Below are 21,517 nucleotides of genomic sequence, written 5' to 3' on the forward strand. Positions count from 1 at the left end.
ACTCCAAGAGTATGGTCATGATTTTATTCTGACTGCCACAACCCATCAGATCTAAAGAGCAACTTATTTAATGAACACAAGTCCATAAAAATAACAATGAAATTGCCAAACTCATTATTTAACAGCAAAAAGGTAAATAATACAAATAAATAGCATGATTAAATAGTAAGAGGTAATGAGAATCTAGGCATTTAAAAGTATCTGCAAAAAAAAAAGTATCTGCAAAAAGTCTGAAGTTGACTTTTACAAATGCATTGCTGTAGGACAGACTTTCTAATTGCCTTTAAGGATTTTTGAAAAAAAAAAAAGTGTCAAAAGCTCACTGAAGTGTACATTTACCTGGATGAATTTTATGGTATGCAAATTATACTTCAGTAAAACTGCCAGAACGTTTTTCCAGCTTCATCTCTACTCTACATCTTCAAATTCGTTCACTCTAACTATCTCCCATACTCACCATGGCTTTCACTTCCCATGGCTTCCTTCTCTTCAGCCAAAATTGCATCACCTATTTAAATAATTGGTTCTTTTCAAGGACCTTACACTTGATATAACCTCTCCACTATTAAGCAAGTGTTTCTATAACTTGGTACAACTTCGCTTTGTGATTTCTCCTCTTCTCCTATCTTCCTTCCTTCTATTCTTCTATTATTTTATTTCTGTCCCTGTAATCCATTTGTTTTCTCAAAATGTTATCTTTCCTAATGCGTTTAAGTAGTGAAAGGCTGCATTTCTTTGAAGTTGCCCTTACTTTTGATGGAAATTAATTATGAAGCACTTTCTTAATGCTGAAATTAGTAGGAATTGACCTTAATCTTTCTCATGTAGAAAGAGGCAGAGATATCTTGTGTCTTCCTGGGGTGTTATCTCTCACTACTGGACCAAGACTGTGCTTCTTGAGTGCTCCAAGGTTGTCTGTGTGAGAAAGAGATGGCAAAAAGCCAAGACTGTCCCTTCTTCTAGTACATTGGTCCCAGATTCTTCAGGACCTTACACCATAAATCTTCATTTTTTTCATCATGCACTCCTATTTGATATACCTTCTGAGCATGCATTCATACTCAGAACCATGCTTTTTAATAAAAAAAAAAAATCTTTCCTTGGCCCCCTTTCCCCATGATACAGTCATTTTTCTCTTCTTTTCTTTATCCATAGCACACCACCAATATTATCTACACTTCCTCATCTGTCAGCTTCAATCTGGCTTTTTTTCTATGTCACTGTGAGGATACTTCTACAGAAAGGTCATATATAACCTTTTAATGGTTAAGTTGTATGGTTGATAATCAGTCCTTTTGTCTATCAAAATACATTGCTTCTCACATTTTGTTTGACCCAAATAAATATTTAGAATTTGTAATAATTGAGATAGATCTAAAATCCCTGTGACATTTTCAGACTTGCTCATCTTCAATGGCAAGCAAACTTCAGCCTGAGTTGACTGTGAACTGATCAATTCAAATCCAAAGATACTTATTAACAACCACCTGCCATATAAAAGGTATAGCAAGAATATAGCAATAAATGAATAAACCAGTGTTTTTCCCTAAAAAGATTATGATGTAGTGGTAAAAACAAACATAGAATAAATTGTATTACAAACCAGATTGTGACAAGAGAAGACAGAGAGCTACATACCAGGAGAATAGTTATTCTGCCTGGGGGGCTTGGTGGTGGCAGTGGGTGTTTTGTATTTCTTTTTCTCCTTTCTTTTTCTTTTTTAGCATTTTTGCAGTTGGCATTAATCACATTTCTCCGTTTATGAAGCAGTATCATTATGGATCTCTGCAAGACTCTCTTATACTTTATTTATTTATTTATTTACTTCCTGTAACTTCACTCTCCACTGAGAAAAATTTTATAAAGGAGATCACGTATGAACTGGACCTGGTAGGATGAACTAGATGAACTAGTTAGAGGGAGTGAAAGATGCTCCAGAAGGAGAGAGAAGGTGAACAGAAGAACGAAGAATTGATCGCTGCTTAAGTCTGGGGGTAGTGACAGCATATGTGTCTGGAAAGATTGTTGCAGCCCAGTGGTAAAGGGCTCAGATTCATGTAAGATCATTCAAATGAAGGTACAGAAAATCTATTTGAGTAACTGACATAGGGGAGATTAGTTTGTAGGTGGACCATTATTGAAATCATAATCACCATGAAGATTTAAAGTAACATTTCCCATTGGGACAGCAGTTTAGAACAAAGCAGAGGTTTACTTGCAACTAATTTTTTTTCCTCACATACTGATCCTATAGGCTTTTTAGTAAAATTCTTTTTTAAAACGCTCATGTTTTCCCTATAAACACTACTAGAGTTTTTGGTTGCCTTCAGAAATATGAGTGAAGTTTATCATTGTAATCATTCCTAGTACTAAATCAAAATCAATCAAGTTTGAGACTGGCAGATTCAACTTCTTTAATTGACCATGTATCTTTTATGACTTTTATCTTGTATGACTTTTCCTCCTCCCTCCTCCTCCTTTCCCCTTCCTTCTCTCTTCTTCCTCCTTCCCTTTTACTTTTACATTTTATCACAACCATTCTCACAATCACAAGTGATGTGTTGCCTTGGTATCTGTTTTCTTGTAAACTGTCTTTTCCTTCCTTTCTCTGAATTAGTCACTATCAGGGTGAATAGCTGAACAAACCTGCATTAATTATTAACGCTCCTGTACCAAAGCTAATTACTTTTCTTTTGTTGCACAATTTAAATAGACTGAAGTTTTATAAAAGAAACAGTTCCTTTTTCTGTAAAACTGACACATGTATAAACATATAATCAGAGTTTGGACATATTAACAGTAGAGCTTTCAACACAATCACATAGAGAAACTGGAGAGGGAGATGCTAAATCTTCTGTGATGACTCTCTATTAAAATTCAATTGGAAATGTGAGAAAAAATTACTTGAAGATATGTGTCTGCCTGTCTGTCTACCTATCTACCTAGCTCTCCCTCTTCAGTCTCCCTCTATCTAACCACCTTCCTGACTTTAAGTTTGTGACTGTCTAATTTCCTGGTTTCCATATGTTATATTTATCAATAGCTGCGATATCTGTTCAGATTTTTTCATTATTGTAAATAAATTTAAATTACTTTTATTCTAAAAAAAATAATGATTTTTATGCCCAACAGTTACCTGATAACTTCCTTTCATTAATATCCTTTTCCCCATTCAAGTATGGGAAGTATGTAAAGCAATATTCTTTTTACTTTTTCCTCCCAGCATTTTTTTTTTATAAAAGAGCCTTGACTACTTTCAATCTGGGAATCTCTCTGGTCAGAGTTCAGGCATCCCTTTGAAGTTAACATCTTGTGTTTTTCGGTAGAGAGTTTCTACTCCTTTCTCATATTCTCTGACCTCGGCCTAGCCTTCAATAATGCATTGAATTTTCTGTCTCCAGCACCACTGCCACTGACATTTCATCACTGTTTCTCTTGCTCTGTGGGGGCTCAAAGTCTTCGTTATTCTCAAAATATTTTAGTAGGTTTTTATTAGCACTTAACATTTATAAATAGCAAACAGCCAATAGCATGTCTGTTCCATGTGCTATATAATAAACTTCCTGTACATCACAGGATACATCTGTTGAACTTTTATGAAACCTCCATAAATGAATAACAGGTAAGACCAAATCACAGTTATACACACTGAGATAATTTGGAAACTGTTAAGGATGTTTCATATTTTGGTCAGTCAATATAGACTTGATTAGGCTGCAGTAAAATATCAACCTCAAAATATCAGTATCTTAAGGCAAGACAACTGTACTTCTATCCCAAAGTCTGCCCTAGTCCTGGCCAGCTGTCCAGGGCAGCTGTCTTCTCAGTCATGGCTCAGCAGTCAAGACTCCCTGATCATCAAGAGAGAGATAGAGAACTCTGGAGTTTTCACACCAGTATTTTAAGGCATTGACCTACAAGTGATTAAAAGTTACTTCCCCTGAAAAGCCATTAGCCAAAATTATTCATAGGTTTTTCACTCAAGAAAAAGGCAAAGAAGAATGAAGAAGGACAATTTCTTTGAGTAGCCATAGAAATTCAGAGACAGATATGGGTAATGACTAGAAATTTCTACCACAACATTACAGAATGAACCTCCATCTTAGTGCTAACACCATGTTCACTTTTTTGAACTCCATGGCTGCCAACACCAGGGGGTAGATTAAAGTATTAGCGAGTATTAAAAGAAGAAAGAGAGAAAATTTATTATGGACAAGGCATTACAGGCCTGATGAATGTAAATAAATTATCTGGGGCTAGAATAAGTCATGCAAATACAAGGAAAATAAAGTGGATGCATCAACTAGAGGGCAGGAAGCATTCTGAGAGCTTTTTGGAGATAAGCGTGGGAAGAATAGAGAAAAAGGTAGCAGGTGGGAGGAATGATTTGATGGCTTCATAATGACTACTATAAACACCAAAAGACAGTGTCTGCCTATGCTTATGTCCACAGATGGGCAGGGATCTTGCTGGAGCAGAAACAAGGAATGGACCATAGAGGTATACAGGAACAGACCACCACAATGTGGTTGAAATGAAAACCAGGTCAAATATAAAAAATATGAATCCAAAATCAATGGGCAAAAAACTGACTTATACAGCGTAGAGCTATTGTGGAAGGGGGAGTGAATATGGAATCGTAGTGGAGTAAATAAAGAAGTGTCAAAGAAGAAGAACTTTTTGAGGTCCTCCTAGAACTACTGTGAGTGCCGAGTGGAAATACATTCTTCTGTAATCTGCTTATAGTTTCATCTGGCTTTTCTTGTTTATAGTCAATAAAATGTTAGCCATCTGCCTGGTCACAACATAGCCGTTCCTAGCTCCCTATTCAGAGCTCCCCAATGGGAAGTTTTGAACCTGAGATACAGTAATATCAGCCTCCTATGGAGAATTTAGACAAACTCCTGCTGCTGTGGCTTCCAGATCCTACCTAGGTCCTGCCTTATACCGGCTAGTTGTTTAACACTTACTCTGATTTATTTCTTCCAATAAATCCCCTTTTGGGTTATGCTAGCCAGAAGCAGTCTCTGTTGCTTGCCCCCAAAGAACCATAATTAAGACTGCCCTCCCCACCCCACAAACACTGAGATTTCTGCACCCAGGTAACTGAGAAGCATCTGAAAAATGAATAGCAGCTTTCAGATCCATTCTAAACAGCAGATGCAAGAGACATTTAAAGGAAGACTGAGCAGGATTTGATGACTACATTGTTTTAGAGAGGAAAACAATAAAGAAAGAGAAAAAGCAAAAGTAATTAAGGAGAGTTTTAAAATTGAGGGCATCCGAAGGATGTGATACTATCATTAATTACAGAGCACTAGCCTGTGGACTACGTTGAGTGTTACCATCTCAACAATTCCACAAGGAAGAAGGGGCCCCTGGCTCCTTTCCCTCTCCAGTTTTACTTTTCCTTTCAATCACGATTTCAACTACACCCAGCTATTTGCAGTTCTCTGAATATTTCCTGCCCTCAAACACCTATGTATTTGCACCCAAGTTAGTTCTCTCTCACTTGAGAGTCTCTTTCTCCTTTGTTTGTCCTTTACTTCTTAGATCAGTTGTCACTCCGTGACACCTCACACACAACAATAAGAACAACCGCAGAAAGAATCGCTCACTGCTTTCTTCGTACTGTTCCTGGAATCTGCGCCTCATGTTCCATTTGTCAAATGGCAGTCTACCATTTAGTTGCATCTATTTTCTCTATTCCACAGAGAGTTCCTAAAGTGAGGTTGTGAAATTCTTCATTGCATCCCTGGTACTTAGTACAGTCAGAGTGAGTAATCCTTTTTCAGTTATTATTATTATTTTTTAAATGTTTTATTTATTTATTCATGAAAGTCAGAGAGAGAGAGAGAGAGAGAGGCAGAGGCAGAGGGAGAAGCAGGCTCCCCGCGGAGCAGGGAGCCCGATGCGGGACTCGATCCCAGGACCCTGGGATCATGACCCAAGCCGAAGGCAGATGCCTAACCATCTGAGCCACCCAGGCGCCCCTCAGTTATTATTATTAATGGATGAACAAATAAATGACTGTTCTACCCTTCAGGTTTTTCCATGTCAAACTCTGATAACATATACACACAGGTTTTCAAACCTTTAAGTTTAAAAAAAATCAATAAACTAAAAGTGGTACTGTCCTATTATATTTAGGCTGTAAACTCAAATGTAGACATTGGATGAATTCTTATTGGTGTTTATACAATGTGATGAATGCTTTAATGTAAGTGTCCATTCCTTTTTACACAAAGCCAGATTTTATCCTGTGCCTATAATTTGCATAGTATGCATGTGCTTGCAGATCATTTATGTTATCTTCCTTTAATCTACTCACGGGTTGTATGACTATCTGTGTTTATGTGTTTGTGTGTGTGCATATGCATGTGTGCACAGGGGTCTACACATGGGAGTGGATTTTAAGAAGCAATTGCTAGCACAGTGAAGACCAAATTGATTCTCTGAATATTTCTGTGACAGCTAAATCATCAATCTCATCATTTCCTTCTTGAGTAGACATATCCCTCATCCCCATCTTCTCAAGAAGTATCACTCCGTGTTTCTGATCTGCACCTTTATTCCCTCATCTTCTCTCGATTAAATGTACTCTTTATGAGACTAACTTAGGCTTTCTTTTAGGACAGTGATTTTTTGTGTGTGTTAAAACAAGCTAAAAAACCCAATTGTCTAAAGATTCTAGGTTTTGTTGTTGTTATTGTTGTTAACTTACAATCTTATGTTTTTGTTTTTGCTCCACACAATCTAGTGGTTAGCATATATGTATGAAATATAAAAGGGAATTTTTAATACATTTGAAATAGTGCATTAAAACTCTGGATAGAAGTTGTGAAGTAAATGTAATTACTATGTAGGATAGCATAGTAGTCACAAATTACATGAGGAAATTACCTAGGGAAAAAAATCATATATATATATATATATATATTTATATAATTTTTTTTAGTTCAAAATGACCATTTTCCAGACTAAGTCTCAAAAATACTGCGAAGCAGTAGAATTTATATTGGGTACTTCCATGGCTGCCTTTTTACATCTATCCCTCCCCTTTCATATAACCGGTGCCCCCTGGGTACCTCATTTCACCCGTTCTCCCCACCCTGTTAAAACCTACTTTACTGAGAATTATCCACCATGGCATGTCTGCTCTCCAGGCTTTGACTCCCAATTTTCTGTAACTCAGATCCTCAACACTCAGGCTATCTTTGCCATCCATATCTGCATTTGATATATCATATGCTGTCCCTTAGGTCCACTTACTCATTATACTCTTCCATATATTCACTTTCAATACATTCACAATATCTGAAATGCCCTTATCTCCTTGGCAAATGATCATTTTTCTTTATGTCTCAGTTCCTCTGAGATCACCTGCTCCAGAAAGACTCTTCCAATGCCAGAACAGTTTTACAAATTGAATTCTATTGTCAACTCTACTATTGTACTTAACACAATGGATTTATTTCTGTGTACAATTTTTACATTAGATTGAAAAACTGTTAGATTGAAATTCATTATCCCTCCCTGTTTCCTTTTGCAGTGTTACTTTGTGGTATCTGCTCACTTTGACTCTGAGTTCAACCACGTGAATCACTTTGGCTAATAGCATGTTGGCACATATGATGCAAGCAGAGGTTTGAAATGCACTCACACACTGAAGCTTATTTGCTCTTGCCTTTTGACAAGAGATGACATGAGAACCTGCCTAGGCTAGACTGCTGGAGGGTGAGAGACAGATGGAGCGGAACCATACTGTCCCAGTATCTCCACCATGGCCATCTTGGACCACCTGAGAACCATCTGACCAGCAGATATGTTTGCTATACAACATTATTGTAGCAATCGATAAACAATATGATTGCTCTGACTCCACCCTCTGAGCTACTAGGGAGTGTGCACTGTATGCCTTCAGTAACTCTGTTTCTTTCATACATAGAACTGTAGTTGACCTAATATGTTTCAGTTGAATTGAACTTATTAATGCCATATTTTCCCTCTCCCAAAGGAAGTGAATCCTAGATATTCTTTCTAATAGGTAAATTAAAATTTAGTCTCCTGCTTAAAGAGATTCTAAACAAAAATAAAGATATTGGAAAGAGAATTGTGTTATCTCCCTAAAGTAATCAACATATGCACATGACTAATTTACATACCTCTATAGCCAATCTGAAGCTTGTCAAGGGAGTCAAAATTATATATTTTTTCTTCAATGGTCTTGGTGTAATCTGCATTTCCCTAAAACCAATTGTAAGAATTGTGCCTGTTTATGGGGAGGAGGAGGAGACAAACCTTGAAAACATTATCAGTGTTCTTTTTCCATCCTTCCTCTAGTGAACATATCAGGCTCTGTCCATTTTCAGTGTAAACTGCATGTATAAATTTTCTCTCCTGTTTCATGTACTTGATAAGGTACTGTTTCTTGTATATATTTTTAGAATAAAATTATGTATAAATTTGCAAGTCTGGCAGATAAAACCAAGTAGGTAAATCTCTCACTTTAATATAAATAATGGAAACCATACACTTAACATATGGATGTAGAAAGGTTAGGAATTCCAGGATTCAGCTATTTGGAAAGATTGCTCTGACCCCCCCTCACAAAGGACTTCTCTTTCAAGCTTTGAAAGAATCAGTCTATGTAAGGATATTTCTTTAAGCTGCTAGTGAAAAGTAATAAACATCAAGCTTACGGACGGGTGTGGAAACTGAATGGCTTTGCTTTTCTTCCAGGGATTTAATTTATTTTTAATATCACAGGTGGCTTGAGGCAAGGTGTAATCATCTGTCACTCTTCAGTTAAATCATATCCCCTCACTTCTGAAATATTCTTTGATCTCCCTACCTGTAAATCACATTCTACTTTCTTTGTCATAGACTGTAGTATATAGATATAATAATGACATTATAAATTGCCTAAGAAGGTGGGGAGTACATCCATTTAAAAGATGATTGAGGGACAAAAGACATGCAAACATTAGCTCAGACATTCACCATTTCTTAATTTTTTTTCTTCTTTTCTGACTCAGTTACCAGAAAATAGAAATTACATAAAATAGAGGTCAAAGGCAGTTTTTTAATTTCTTTAATTTAAAACACACCAGGCATTTTCTTTTCTTTCTTTCTTTCTTTTTTTTTTTAACTGGCTTTATATTTTAGGCAATATTGATTCCTTAAGCCCAGTTTGGAATATATAAGTTTAAATGTTCTGATTATTAGTTGGGCAGATTCTTGTCCAAACTGAAATTTTCTAGATGTATACTATCTTAATAATATTTTGGTTTGTAGTAACAAATCTTAATTCACACAAATTTCCTAAGGGAGTCACTGGGTATAATATGTACTACTAGTTTATGTAAGAAAAAAATGATAGGTAGAATGATAATTTTTGTTACTCCTATATAAGAGGGTACCTTTGCTTCTCCCAGTCAATGTAATCATTAAATAGTTTATAAGAAATTTAAATAATGCAAAAAGATGTCAGCCCTCAAGATGAAGATCATAGATGTGAACATTTCTGAGAAACTTAACCTTTGAAAAATTGTAACATTATAATTATAACAATAATATATACATTATATAATTTATATATATCTTACAAAAGAAACAAGAATTGGTATAATTGCAAACAAAAGAAGTCAGTATGAAAATGGCCTTGGCTAAATGAATCTGCACTTCTGGAAAGAGGAATGGTGAAATGGAAGGAAGGGCTTCTATTTCCATGAGAGAGGAGATCTGGAGAGAAAAGGGAAAGTCGTGTACAATCCTTGTCTGCTTCTACTATTCTTAAGGGCAAATAATCTTGAATTTGGTATCATCCTGTTGAATGATTTTTTTTCAAAGATTTATTTATTTGAGAGAGAGAGACAGAGCACAAGGAGGGGGAGAGGCAGAGGGAGAGGGAGAAAGAGACTCCCTGCTGAGCTGGGAGCCTGGTGATCCCAGGACCTGGAGATCATAACCTGAGTCAAAGGCAGATCCTTAACCATCTGAGCTATGCAGGTGCCCCTTGTTGAATGATTTTAAATGTCGGGGTTCTTTGTCATGTCATGGCTTGCTCCTTTTCTCCAATAGGAACAATCACTCACAAAGAAAATGTGCAGTTTTGAGTGGGTTAGGAAAAACTAATTTGTGTGTTTACAGAGAAGAACTGTAACACTGTTCCAAACCAACAAAACGACATAGGAAGAGTGTCCTGAAGCAACTTTATTAACTTCTAATATTTGGCACAATCAGACTGAAACTGCTGCTGTATTTGCTATGAGCTGACTGATTTTGGCAGCTTGGTCAAGTCCTGGCTTTGGAAAAGAACCCCATACATGTGTTTATCAAGTCCTTAATTTGAAAATTTCTATTTATGACTTGCACGTTTGACAACACCTACCTTGAAAACCACAAATAGGACTCAGTCTGAGATCTCCCTGCCTCACATGTTTTCATGGAATGGACTTGGGAGTCTTGCAGCCAAAGGCTACCCCAACCTGAGCCGTTCTTTATGGACTCATAATATGACTTCAATGTGAGCCTCTGGAGATAAAGCAGTGCGCAGATTCATAATCCAACCCAAAAGCTGTTGTCTGCCATAGGTGTCTTACCTTAAGAATACCTAGCTTTGAGGTAGTATCATGCTTTTTTTCTCTTTTGAGCTTTGCAAGAAATTTTTAAGACAGTAATAAGAATTCACACAATTATAACTGTCTAACATGAGAAAACTAAGTAGTCGGTTGCCTTGACCAAGGAAAGAAGTTCTCTAGTATATCACCAAGGCTCTGCTAAATAATGGCCCTCTCCCTCCACTGTTAACATCTAACTGGATATAGAACATTAAAACATTGCTTGCCAATATCTGTCATGGTGGATTGCAAGACAATCCTGAACTAATGGTCAGCAAAAGACATAGTTTCCAGTTTTCTTAAAAAGAGTACAGCATTTTACATGGACAATGAACTAGTTGCTAGGACATATGCTACAGTGTAGTATTTCATTGTGCTCTATTCGATAGATCCATGGTATTTTCAGGTTATTTTCTAGCTAATACTTCTCTTTCATATAAATGCTATTCTAATATTCATGTTGTTAGGTCAAAAAATGAACAGATATGTTAAACAACCTAGGACTTTCAAAATAACTGTTTGCATTTTTGATGGTAATTTTTCTCTGAATACTAACAATTCAATTTTCTGATTCTTCACAGTACATCTTGATACATTGACTCAGAGCCTTACATCAAGAGTATATTAATTTCTGGGTTTAATGGAATCTCTTGCTGTATTGGGCAGCATCCTTTTAGCTGCAAGTAAAACAAAACAAAAATGCAGTACCAGCAAGGGACAGTGCAGGACCCTGGGGCTAGGAGGAGCAAGGAGTTATTACATCTAGGCCTGGTGAAGCAGGAATAGAGCAGGGAACTCAGAGAGGGAAGCTGCATGGGGAAGACCCTCAGAGGGACCCAGCCATGCTGATCTCTGCCTCCTCCCATCCTCCTAACTCCTGTCCATTCCACCCATTGGCTAAAACCAATCAGAAGCCAGTGGATCAGAGAGCCTAAGGGTCACCTTCCCAGGGCACAGAACTAAGGGAAAAGGGGTGGAGAGTGATTTAAAGGGCACAGGCAAAAAAACTCAATAGGTATGGCTCATACTCATTCTTTTTATAATTCTATATGGTATAATCATTCATATTCTATCAATTCTTTATAAAATAGGTATTCATTTTATAATTTGGGAGCAAAACACTTTTTAATTATCCTAGATCAAGTGTGAGGGTAGACAAATGCATGCATTCCCAGCAACAGGCAGAATTCCACATACTCCCCACATCTTACCAGTTCCTGATCCAACACACACATCTCCTGTACATCTCCCATCTTCTCATCTCTTCTTAAGGGAAAACTTCTCTGTTTTATAATAAACTTGAATACTAAACCCAGCTCTGCTAAATTGTTTATTGATCATGAACAAGTTGCTTAAAATTTAGGCTTCAATTTTCTCTTCTGTACAAAGGGAAATCTTCTTTCAGTAAAACTTTTAATAAACCAATCTTCCTATAACTTTTTTTTTTTTCCAGGCACTGAGTTTTCTTTTTTGGTTCCCACATCTAGGGTCTAGAAATTATGTTTGAGGTCAAAATTGTCCTATCTCCATGAAACACATCAGTGTCATTTTTTCATAGGACACAATGTCTACAAAATAATTTCTAAGAACACACTTTCTAAGATGGAAATTATTTAATACAAGTAATCTAATGCTTAAACCATCCAAGATTTATGATAGAAGAAATGGTATTGGCACCAAAACTAGAGTATGCTAGGTTCAAATCCTAGCTCGGTCACTTAACTGCCTCAAATGGGAACAAAAATTACTAGGCTACAGTCTTCTCATCTATGAAAAAAAAAAAAAACCACATCATAATCCTTGTATGAGTTTCCTATTACTGCTGTAAAACAATTACCACAATTCTAGTGACTTTTCAACACAACATGTTCTGTAGGTCATGAATCTGGTACAGGTCTCCCCAGACCAAAACCAACATTTTGGCAAGACTGCATCTCCTAGAGGTTTTAGAGCAGACTCTGTTTCCTATTCATCCAGGTTCTTGGAAGGATTCAGTTCCATGCGGTTGTAGAACTAAATTCTCTGTTTTGTTGCTAGATGTCAGCTCAAAAAGTTCATAGAGACCTCTCTCTTGTCCTACCCCTATATGTTGGAACCAGCAACAGAAGTCCCTCTCAAGCTGCCATTTTTCAGACCTTTCTTCTGTTGTCACATATGCTTCACTGACCACAACCAAGGAAAATTCTCCACTTTTCAGGGTTCGTGTGATTATGCTGGGCCCACCTGAATAAGCCAGGATAATCTCCCTACCTTCAGATTTTAACTTAATCAGATCTGCCAAGTCCCTTCTGTCACTGAATATAACACATTCATAGCTTCTGAGGATTAAGATGGAGACATCTCTTGAATGGTCATTATTCTGGCTGTCACAATCTTGAATTTATTATAAGAATTAATTGAGATCATGTACATAAAATATTTGATAGTGCTTTGAAAATAGATTGAAAATAGATCGTCAATAAATGTTGAAACTGTAATAGTACATGATATGTTACAAGGAGGAAAGCAAATGTGTGATATAATTTCAAGAAATTGAAGTGGCTTTTTTTTTTAAGATTTTATTTATTTATTTGACAGAGAGAGAGAGCACAAGCAGGGAGAGTGGAAGAGGGAGAAGCGGGCTCCCCACTGGGCAGGGAGCCCGATGCGGGGCTCAATCCCAGGACCCCAAGATCATGACCTGAGCTGAAGGCAGTAGCTTAACCAACTGAGCCACCCAGGCGCCCGTGGCTTTTTTTTTATTCATAATATCTCATCCTTTGTCTTAGTGCTTGAAATGTCACCAAAAGTCATATTTTCCTTTGGGTGCTAAAAAGAGGAAATTGTTCTCAATAACCAAGTACTGAAGCAGACATTTCATTAAGTGTGGGGAAATTGTACTTGAGAGAGAGCAGACTTTGTTTTGCTTACTGCAGCACCCTCAATGTTTATAAAAGGAGCAAAATAAATATTAATTGAATAAATGAATGAATGTGTGAGTGAATGAGTGGGGAGAAAAACCTTGAGCAAACAGATATGTAGTTTTGGGGAGTGAGAGAGAGGTAATTTCAACCATATAGCCCCTGACACTTCTTGAGGCTTTCATTCTCTCTCCCCCATATTGCTTCCAAGAGTCCCTGTGAATTCTTCTGGATTGCACTCTCCTCCAATCAATTCCTCATTTTACAATTAGAATGAGATTTCCTTAGCCAAATTTCATCACTCCCTTCTCTGGTTAACTTCCAACTGGAGTTGGCCTGTTTAATAAAAATAAGTTCCTGCAACACCCCTGAAGATCTGCCTCTGGCCACCATTTTCTCACACTTGGCTCTACCCCCACTTGAAAAGTATGCTGTTTCTTTGTCCATGCCAGTTGCTCTGCTTTATGTACTTCTCCATCTTGAGATGTCCTTTCTCTGGCATTTTGTTTTGGTTTCAACACTCAACACAGGTGCCACCTTCTCCAAGAAGCCCCCCACCAGCACACAAACTCCAAGGTTACTCCTATAGCACCCTGTGTAGAGTTTTCTTCCACCTCAGAGGATGCTGTGTCTAATTACTTGGCTCTCTCTCCTTCCTCCTTGTGGGGGAAAAGCGAAACAAAAGAAGACAAACCTTACTTTGTTTTTTGCATTCCCTTTGTCTGGCACAGGACCCAGCACATAATAAGAGTCTTAACAATAAGTGAGCTAACAACTACCAAACAACAGATATCCCATTTTGCAAGAGATAAATAGATGTTAAGATAGCCAGACATTAAAAACATAAAAACATAAAGAATGCCTTTCTATTTTGAGATGGAATCCTGGTGCCCCCAGCATACAGAAGTGGGGAAAGAATGACAAAGGTAAGTTGATCCTCCCTGCTTCGCAATTTTGTGAGACACCCACCAGCTATACTTAACCTCTGGTTCCTTTCTGTTGGATATGTTCCCCAGGGGGGAAAGAAGAGTCTAGCAATAAATGCTGTTTTTCTTCTCTCTCCCAGTATTCAATACATTCCCATGGGGTGGAAGAACCCTGAAGAGCTTCTGTAAAACCAGAAAAGTTGACAGCCAAAATTAGGAGAGGAAGCATGTTTTAGAAAGCATGATATGGTCTGAGACTGTGAAATCCTTAACTGAAGACAATGGTTCCTGCTCTTCTCTGTTGACCCGGTGTCAAACCTTGCCTGGTTCAGAGCTAGAAGTCAGGCTGTATTTGTTCAGTGACCCAGGATTCATGGCAAATGAACTTTAGGTGCAGAATGACAATTAACAGTGTAAGTTTGAACAAATTGGGTAAATGGTGAGCTTTGGTATTCTCATTTGCCAAACAACAATGTCTGACTGCATGCACAGGATTGTGATAGGATCATATGAGACAATAGATGAGAAGTCCCATTCAACTATTAGCTTCATATGATATGTATATGGCTTCTGAAATCTGTTTTTAAAGAGCGAACTCACAAGTGAGTAAATAAAATGGCTGATATATCTATGAAAAGATTCTCAAATTACCTGGCAGTCAGAAATCTGTAAATTAAAACAAATATGAGATACTTTTTTTCATCCTTCAGATTGTCAAATATTTTTGAAGATTGATATCTGGTTCTAGTAAGAAAATTATACCAAAAGCAGGTGAGGAAAGTGCTATAATATTTCTAAAAGAAGCAGGAGTTCCAAAATTTTATTTAAAGATTCTGTTATGTAACATTTTAAAAGATATACAATGTTACCATCATGGGAAGTCTGTTTTGTTTGGATTTTCTTACATTTATTGTAGTTTTTTATTTAAATTACATATGTGGAAGTAAAGAGATACTATAAGATTTTTCATATTTAGAGTTCAAAGTTTATTCTACCTTTAGGTAGAAATGCAAATTGCTTTAACCTAGCAATGTCAGTTATAATTAAAATGTACAGAGTATTTTACCAGCATTTCCAATTTGGGGGATCTGTTTCATAACAACACAGACAAAAATAAATCATGTAATATAAAAAAGCATCTGTTGCAGTATTGTTTGAAGGCAAAACTCTAAAATCAAGCATATTTCATCAATAATAAAAAGTTGACAAACATCTGTTTAAGGGAATGAGTTATATGAGAATGAATCTGGAGAGATGCCCATGGTGGGCAATTGAGAGAAATGGAAAAGTCAAAGAATAAAGCAAGTTGCAGAGCAATGACAATGGTAAAATAACATTTAAAGAAATACAAATTTTCAGTATATGATAAGCATTTAAGTAAATACAAAGATAGGTAGTTTCGTAAAGTTATGCATCTCAAACTTCTGATATGGGTTACCTCAGTAAGAGTAGCATGTTAGAGGAAATATTAACATTTTAAAAAGTCAATAATGTTATATTTCCCAATTTCAAAAGCATATGTTACTTTTTGATTTAAAAAACTAATAAAATACAAAAAGTGTAAAATGGTAAAACTTGCTGGAGGCAGAAATATTAATTGGAAAGAGGAGTGTGAAAAATCTTGGGGGTGATAGAAATATTCTTTATCTTGACTGTGGTAGAAGTTACATGAATGTATATATTTAGCAAAACTCATCAAATTGTACCTTTAAAATAGGTGCATTTATATATGTTAAGAAAAAAAAAAAGAAGATAGCAGGAGGGGAAGAATGAAGGGGGGGAAATCGGAGGGGTAGACGAACCATGAGAGACGATGGACTCTGAAAAACAAACTGAAGGTTCTAGAGGGGAGGGGGGAGAGGATGGGTTAGCCTGGTGATGGGTATTAAAGAGGGCACGTTCTGCATGGAGCACTGGGTGTTATGCACAAACAATGAATCATGGAACACTACATCTAAAACTAATGATGTAATGTATGGGGATTAACATAACAATAAAAAAAAATTTTAAAAATAGATGCATTTATGGTTTGTATAATATACCTCAATAATTTTAAAAATCTGGGGAGGAGTTATAGGATTTATTGTTTTGTCCCCCACCCTCTACTTACATGTGCCCCGAGAACTATTGTGCTCCCAAACCCCTGGTTTTGTTTCAGTGCTGGCAAAGGAGTGAACAAGAGGGTAACTGCTATAAAATTTTTATTATTCATCCTACTAATCAATCCAATTTTCCCTGTGGAAATATGATGTGCATATGTCTTTTTCCTGTTGTTATTTTGAATGAGATTTTTTTCATTTCATCAGTTTCCTTTTCCCCCTTGATCATTCCTAAATTCAGCCAAATTTCCAGCTCAGTTACATTTAATCTAGTGTATTTTATGGTCTTCCCATTTGTGTTTTCTAACCTTTGAATCTCATCTAGATAAGAATCTAGTGTTGAGTCCCTTTTTTATTAGTTTTTTTCTTATTTTTATAAATTAATTATATTTATATACTATAAAAAAAAATAAATGCCCTAAAATAATTTATAGAAAAATAAGAGCATACAATTTAAAAATATAATTCATCAAATTTCAAATTAGTATTTGTTATACATCTAGGACTGCTTGAGATAAAAGAGAAATAAACAAACACATACACAGACATGCTAATTAGGAGTCATAAGTCCTAGAGTTGAAAATTTTTGCCATCAACATTTCTCCTTTTTTGGAGTTAAGAACTCCAGAAAAAAAAAAAATTCTTCCAAAATAACTGTGTTATGTAATGTGGAAAAGAAAAACAAACCTGGTTAATTCTTTCAGAAGGTTTTTCAGTACCTGTAGTTTAGAATAAATTTGCATCTTTTATAATAGTTTTTTGTCATTACAGTAAATAGCCTCGGATGGTTCTAACCTACTCTGTTGCTCATAAAACCCATTTGATGTGTGTTTATCACTTGCTCTATAAGTAGCTTTTCATTTCTGTTTGTTCCTACCATGGTTATCAAGTATACTATTATAACAGTTCTTAAACACACAAACAGTGTCTTTGGTGGATATTTAAACAATTTTAATGTTGAGGCAAAATAATTTAGTGTTCCACCCATATTTTCAGTGTTCCTAAAAGCATTAAAAAAAAAAAAAAAAAAAACACCTAAAACCCTCACACCTGAAAATACCCCAAATTCTTCTAAACATATTCAGGCTTATGAGTAATTCCACCACCAATCAAATCATGGCATTAGACAAGGAGATAATTCATGCATGATCGTCTTCTCTAACATCCATTGTTTCAGAGCTGAGAAAATGAATACCATTTTCAGATCTCAGTTTTGTGACATCTATGACTTCTGTGGAGTAAGAAAATAAGAAGAACCTATCAAATAAACTTTGAGGTCCATTTGTTATCCTGCTCCAACATTTTCTATATAGCTAAATTAACATCCTTTGTATTATCAATAAAAATATTATTTCCATTTATACTCATGATCTACTTTTCATCACTGTCAATGCTAACCTTCAACATCTAAATAACTAATGTTAGATTTTGACATTTTGACTTTTGTGAAAAATTTTTTTAAATGTCATTATGAAGTGAATTGTGTGAAATTTTTCATTTGTAAGTTAAATACTTAACATAAGGATATGGAGAGTTTTAGAACAATTACATCATTTATGTAACATGAATAACTCACAAACTTCAAAGCATATGTAATTCTTAAAACTGCCACAAACTGCTGGGAAAGAAACATTTTATATTCATGCAGATATTCACCAACATTTTCTCATATATGTAAGAATTAACATGTAAACTCAAAACCAATTTTAATAGCCATCTTCCCAAAGTTACATACTTGATTTATTATATAACAGTATTATATTATTAATATGTATTAGTAGATTATTCATCAATCCAACAAATATTTTCTCTAACCCTTAGTATAAGTATGGAACTGTGCTATACATTGAGAGTAGAAAACTCAGCAAGTTCATTTTTGGTCCTCCCGGAACTTTATTTTAAAGAAAATAAAATAGATATTTAAAATGTAGTGTGGGGGCACCTGGGTGGCTCAGTCGTTACGCGTCTGCCTTCGGCTCAGGTCATGATCCCAGGGTCCTGGGATCTAGTCCCACATCGGGCTCCCTGCTCAGCGGGAAGCCTGCTTCTCCCTCTCCCACTCCCCCTGCTTGTGTTCCCTCTCTTGCTATGTCTCTCTCTGTCAAATAATAAAATCTTAAAAAGAATAAATAAAATGTAGTGTGATATGTACTCTGATAGTGGATGGTAGGTCTTCCAAAACTTTACAGTTGATCTATCTTCAGTTTGTCATCTTCTTCATTTTGTTAAAATAAAATGTAGTTGGATATTTTTGTGTTTTTCTTGATCATTTTGCCACTCACAGTTGGTTTCTACAAGTATACAACTTTATGATTTTTATAAATCTATTTTAAAAACTCTATGGTCAATCAAGTAAAGGTAATGCAGAAAACTAAGCATCAAGCTTGTAATAGACGGTGACACACTGTGAAAATGCGTACATATGAATGTAACAACAGCATCGACTTTTAATGTATTCCCGCTGGTAGATAATAACAGGAAGTCAGGCAGACTGATGGGCAATTGCTATTTATCCAGTCACACGTTGTTTATAACTAAGCACAATGCATGAGACCTTTTTTTCTGCTTCACTAAATAAGTTAATCATGTAAATCAGAGGGAATTTTTTTTTTTTTTAAATATGGGTATAGTTTAAACACAAACGATGCGTTTTTTATTGCCGAGAATAAAAACAGATGTGACAATGCCCAGGTGTCGATTACAAAGCATTATCATTTTTTTTTAAAGATTTCATTTATTTATTTGACAGAGAGAGTGAGAGAGTACAAGCAGGGAGGAGTAGTGGAGGGAGAGAGAGAAGCAGGCCTCCCACTGAGTAGGGAGCCCAACGCGGGGCTCGATCCCAAGACCCTGAGATCATGACCTGAGCCGAAGGCAGACACTTAACCATCTGGGCTACCCAGGAGCCCCACAAAGCATTATCATTCTTTAGTATCTATGTGAATGAATGGAAAATTAAAAGGTCAAATTGATATATACTGTTATCTGTAGAACATGATCACCAATACAAATCATCTGCATAATTAAAATAAGTCTAAAGGGCTCAAATACTGTGACAAGAATTGAAAATGAGATGCATATAATTTCTGTAAACTGCACTGAGATGCTTTTGCAACAGAAGCTCAAATATCCATCATTTAGTCAATGAAAAATCCATTAATGTATGTTTAGTGAGTTCATAGCAATAAACTTGGCATGGCCAAATCTTTTTATTTTTCCCAACCCCTCAGTGTTCCACATGCCTTCTACTAGTATAAGCAGTTGTAGCCAGACAGGAGAGGCAACACCTGAAAAACTGATGAAGAGAAAGGGAATGAATGGAGAGGAGGCCATAGAGATGGCCATTACAAGGCGGATAATTAAGGTACTGCCTCAGGAGACAAATGTGGGCCCGGATTCATTGATATGTTGTACTTTCATTTCCAATCAGCTCAAAATTCTTTCAAATTTTCCTTTGATTCTTTGGCTAACAGCTTATTTAGACATATTTTATTTTGTTTCAAATATTTGGGGACTTTTGCATATATTCTGTTTTAATCCTATTGTGGTCAGAGAATATGCATTGTATGGTTTTAAACATATTAGATTTATTGAGACCTGTTTTGCAGCTTAGAATATGGTCTAGCTTGATAAATGTTTGATGCGCACTTAAAAAGAATGTACTTTCTGCTTTTGTACAGTGTTCCATAAATGCCAATTAGGTCATTTAATTGACAGTGTTACTCACATCTCGTAGGTCCTTCTTGATTTTCTCTGTCATTTATTGAGAGAAGAATCTTGAAATTTCCAACTATCATCAAGGATTAGTCTATTTTTCATTGCAATTCTACCAATTTGCTTCATGTATTTTGCTTCATTATTAGGCATATAAAAATTCAAAATTGTTATGTCCTCCTAGGAAATTGACTCACTCTTTTTGGTTTAGTATTGGCATGATACATCTTGTTTCATTATCTTACTTTTAACTAACTTGCATATTTATATTTCAAGTGAGTTTCTTTTTTTTTAATTTTTTTATTATTATGTTATGTTAATCACCATACATTACATCATTAGTTTTTGATGCACTGTTCCAGAGTTTTGGTTTTAACCTGATCTGACAATCTCTTATTTTCAGTTGGCATTTTTAGGCAATTTATGTGTACTGATGTGAATATTAACATGCTTGCTATTTGCTTTTATTTATCCTATTTTTCTTTTTTGCTATTTCTCTCTTCTCTATTTGTATTAAATTATTTTTTAATGATTCCAATCTTAACTCCTTTTTTGACTTATAACCTGCAACTCTGGTTTATTGTTATTTTTTATGATTGCTTTAAGATTTAGAGTATTCACACATCTTCAATTTAATTCAAATGATAAACCTATTTACATATAGTATGCAAATCTCCCTAAGGTTACTTCCATTTCTACCATCCCAAGCCTTTGTGCTCGTGTTGTCATATGTTTTATTTCAACAATATTTTAAATTCTTCAATATGTTTTTACTACTATAGTTTAAACAGCTGCCTTTTACAGAGAATTAAATAGTGTAAGAAATAAGTCTTTTTGTTTGCTCACATAGCTACCATTTTTTGGTGTTTTTCATTCTTTTGTGCAGATCCAGGTTTCCACATCATTTTCCTTCTGCCTGAAGGGCTTCCTCTAAAATTCCTTGTAGTACAGGTCAGCTAGTTATTAAATTCAGCTTTGATAAGTGTTAAAAATTCTTTTTATTTCACTCTAAATTTTGAAAAACATTTTAACTCAATCTAGAACTCTAGGTTGACAGTTTTGTTTTGTTTTGCTTTTTTCCCAATACTTTAAAGGCTTTACTAAATTGCCTTCTGACTTACATTGTTTCTGCTGAGAGATTGGCTGTCATTATCGTTCCTTCCTATGTAGTATATTGTTTTACTCTGGTTGCTTTTAGGATTTTATATTTATCAATGTTTTTTTTTTTTTTAATTACAGTACAGTTAACATACAGT

This window comes from Mirounga leonina, unplaced genomic scaffold (genome assembly GCF_011800145.1).
Source record: "Mirounga leonina isolate KUSES-001 unplaced genomic scaffold, KU_Mleo_1.0 Mir_151, whole genome shotgun sequence".
NCBI lineage: Eukaryota > Metazoa > Chordata > Mammalia > Carnivora > Phocidae > Mirounga > Mirounga leonina.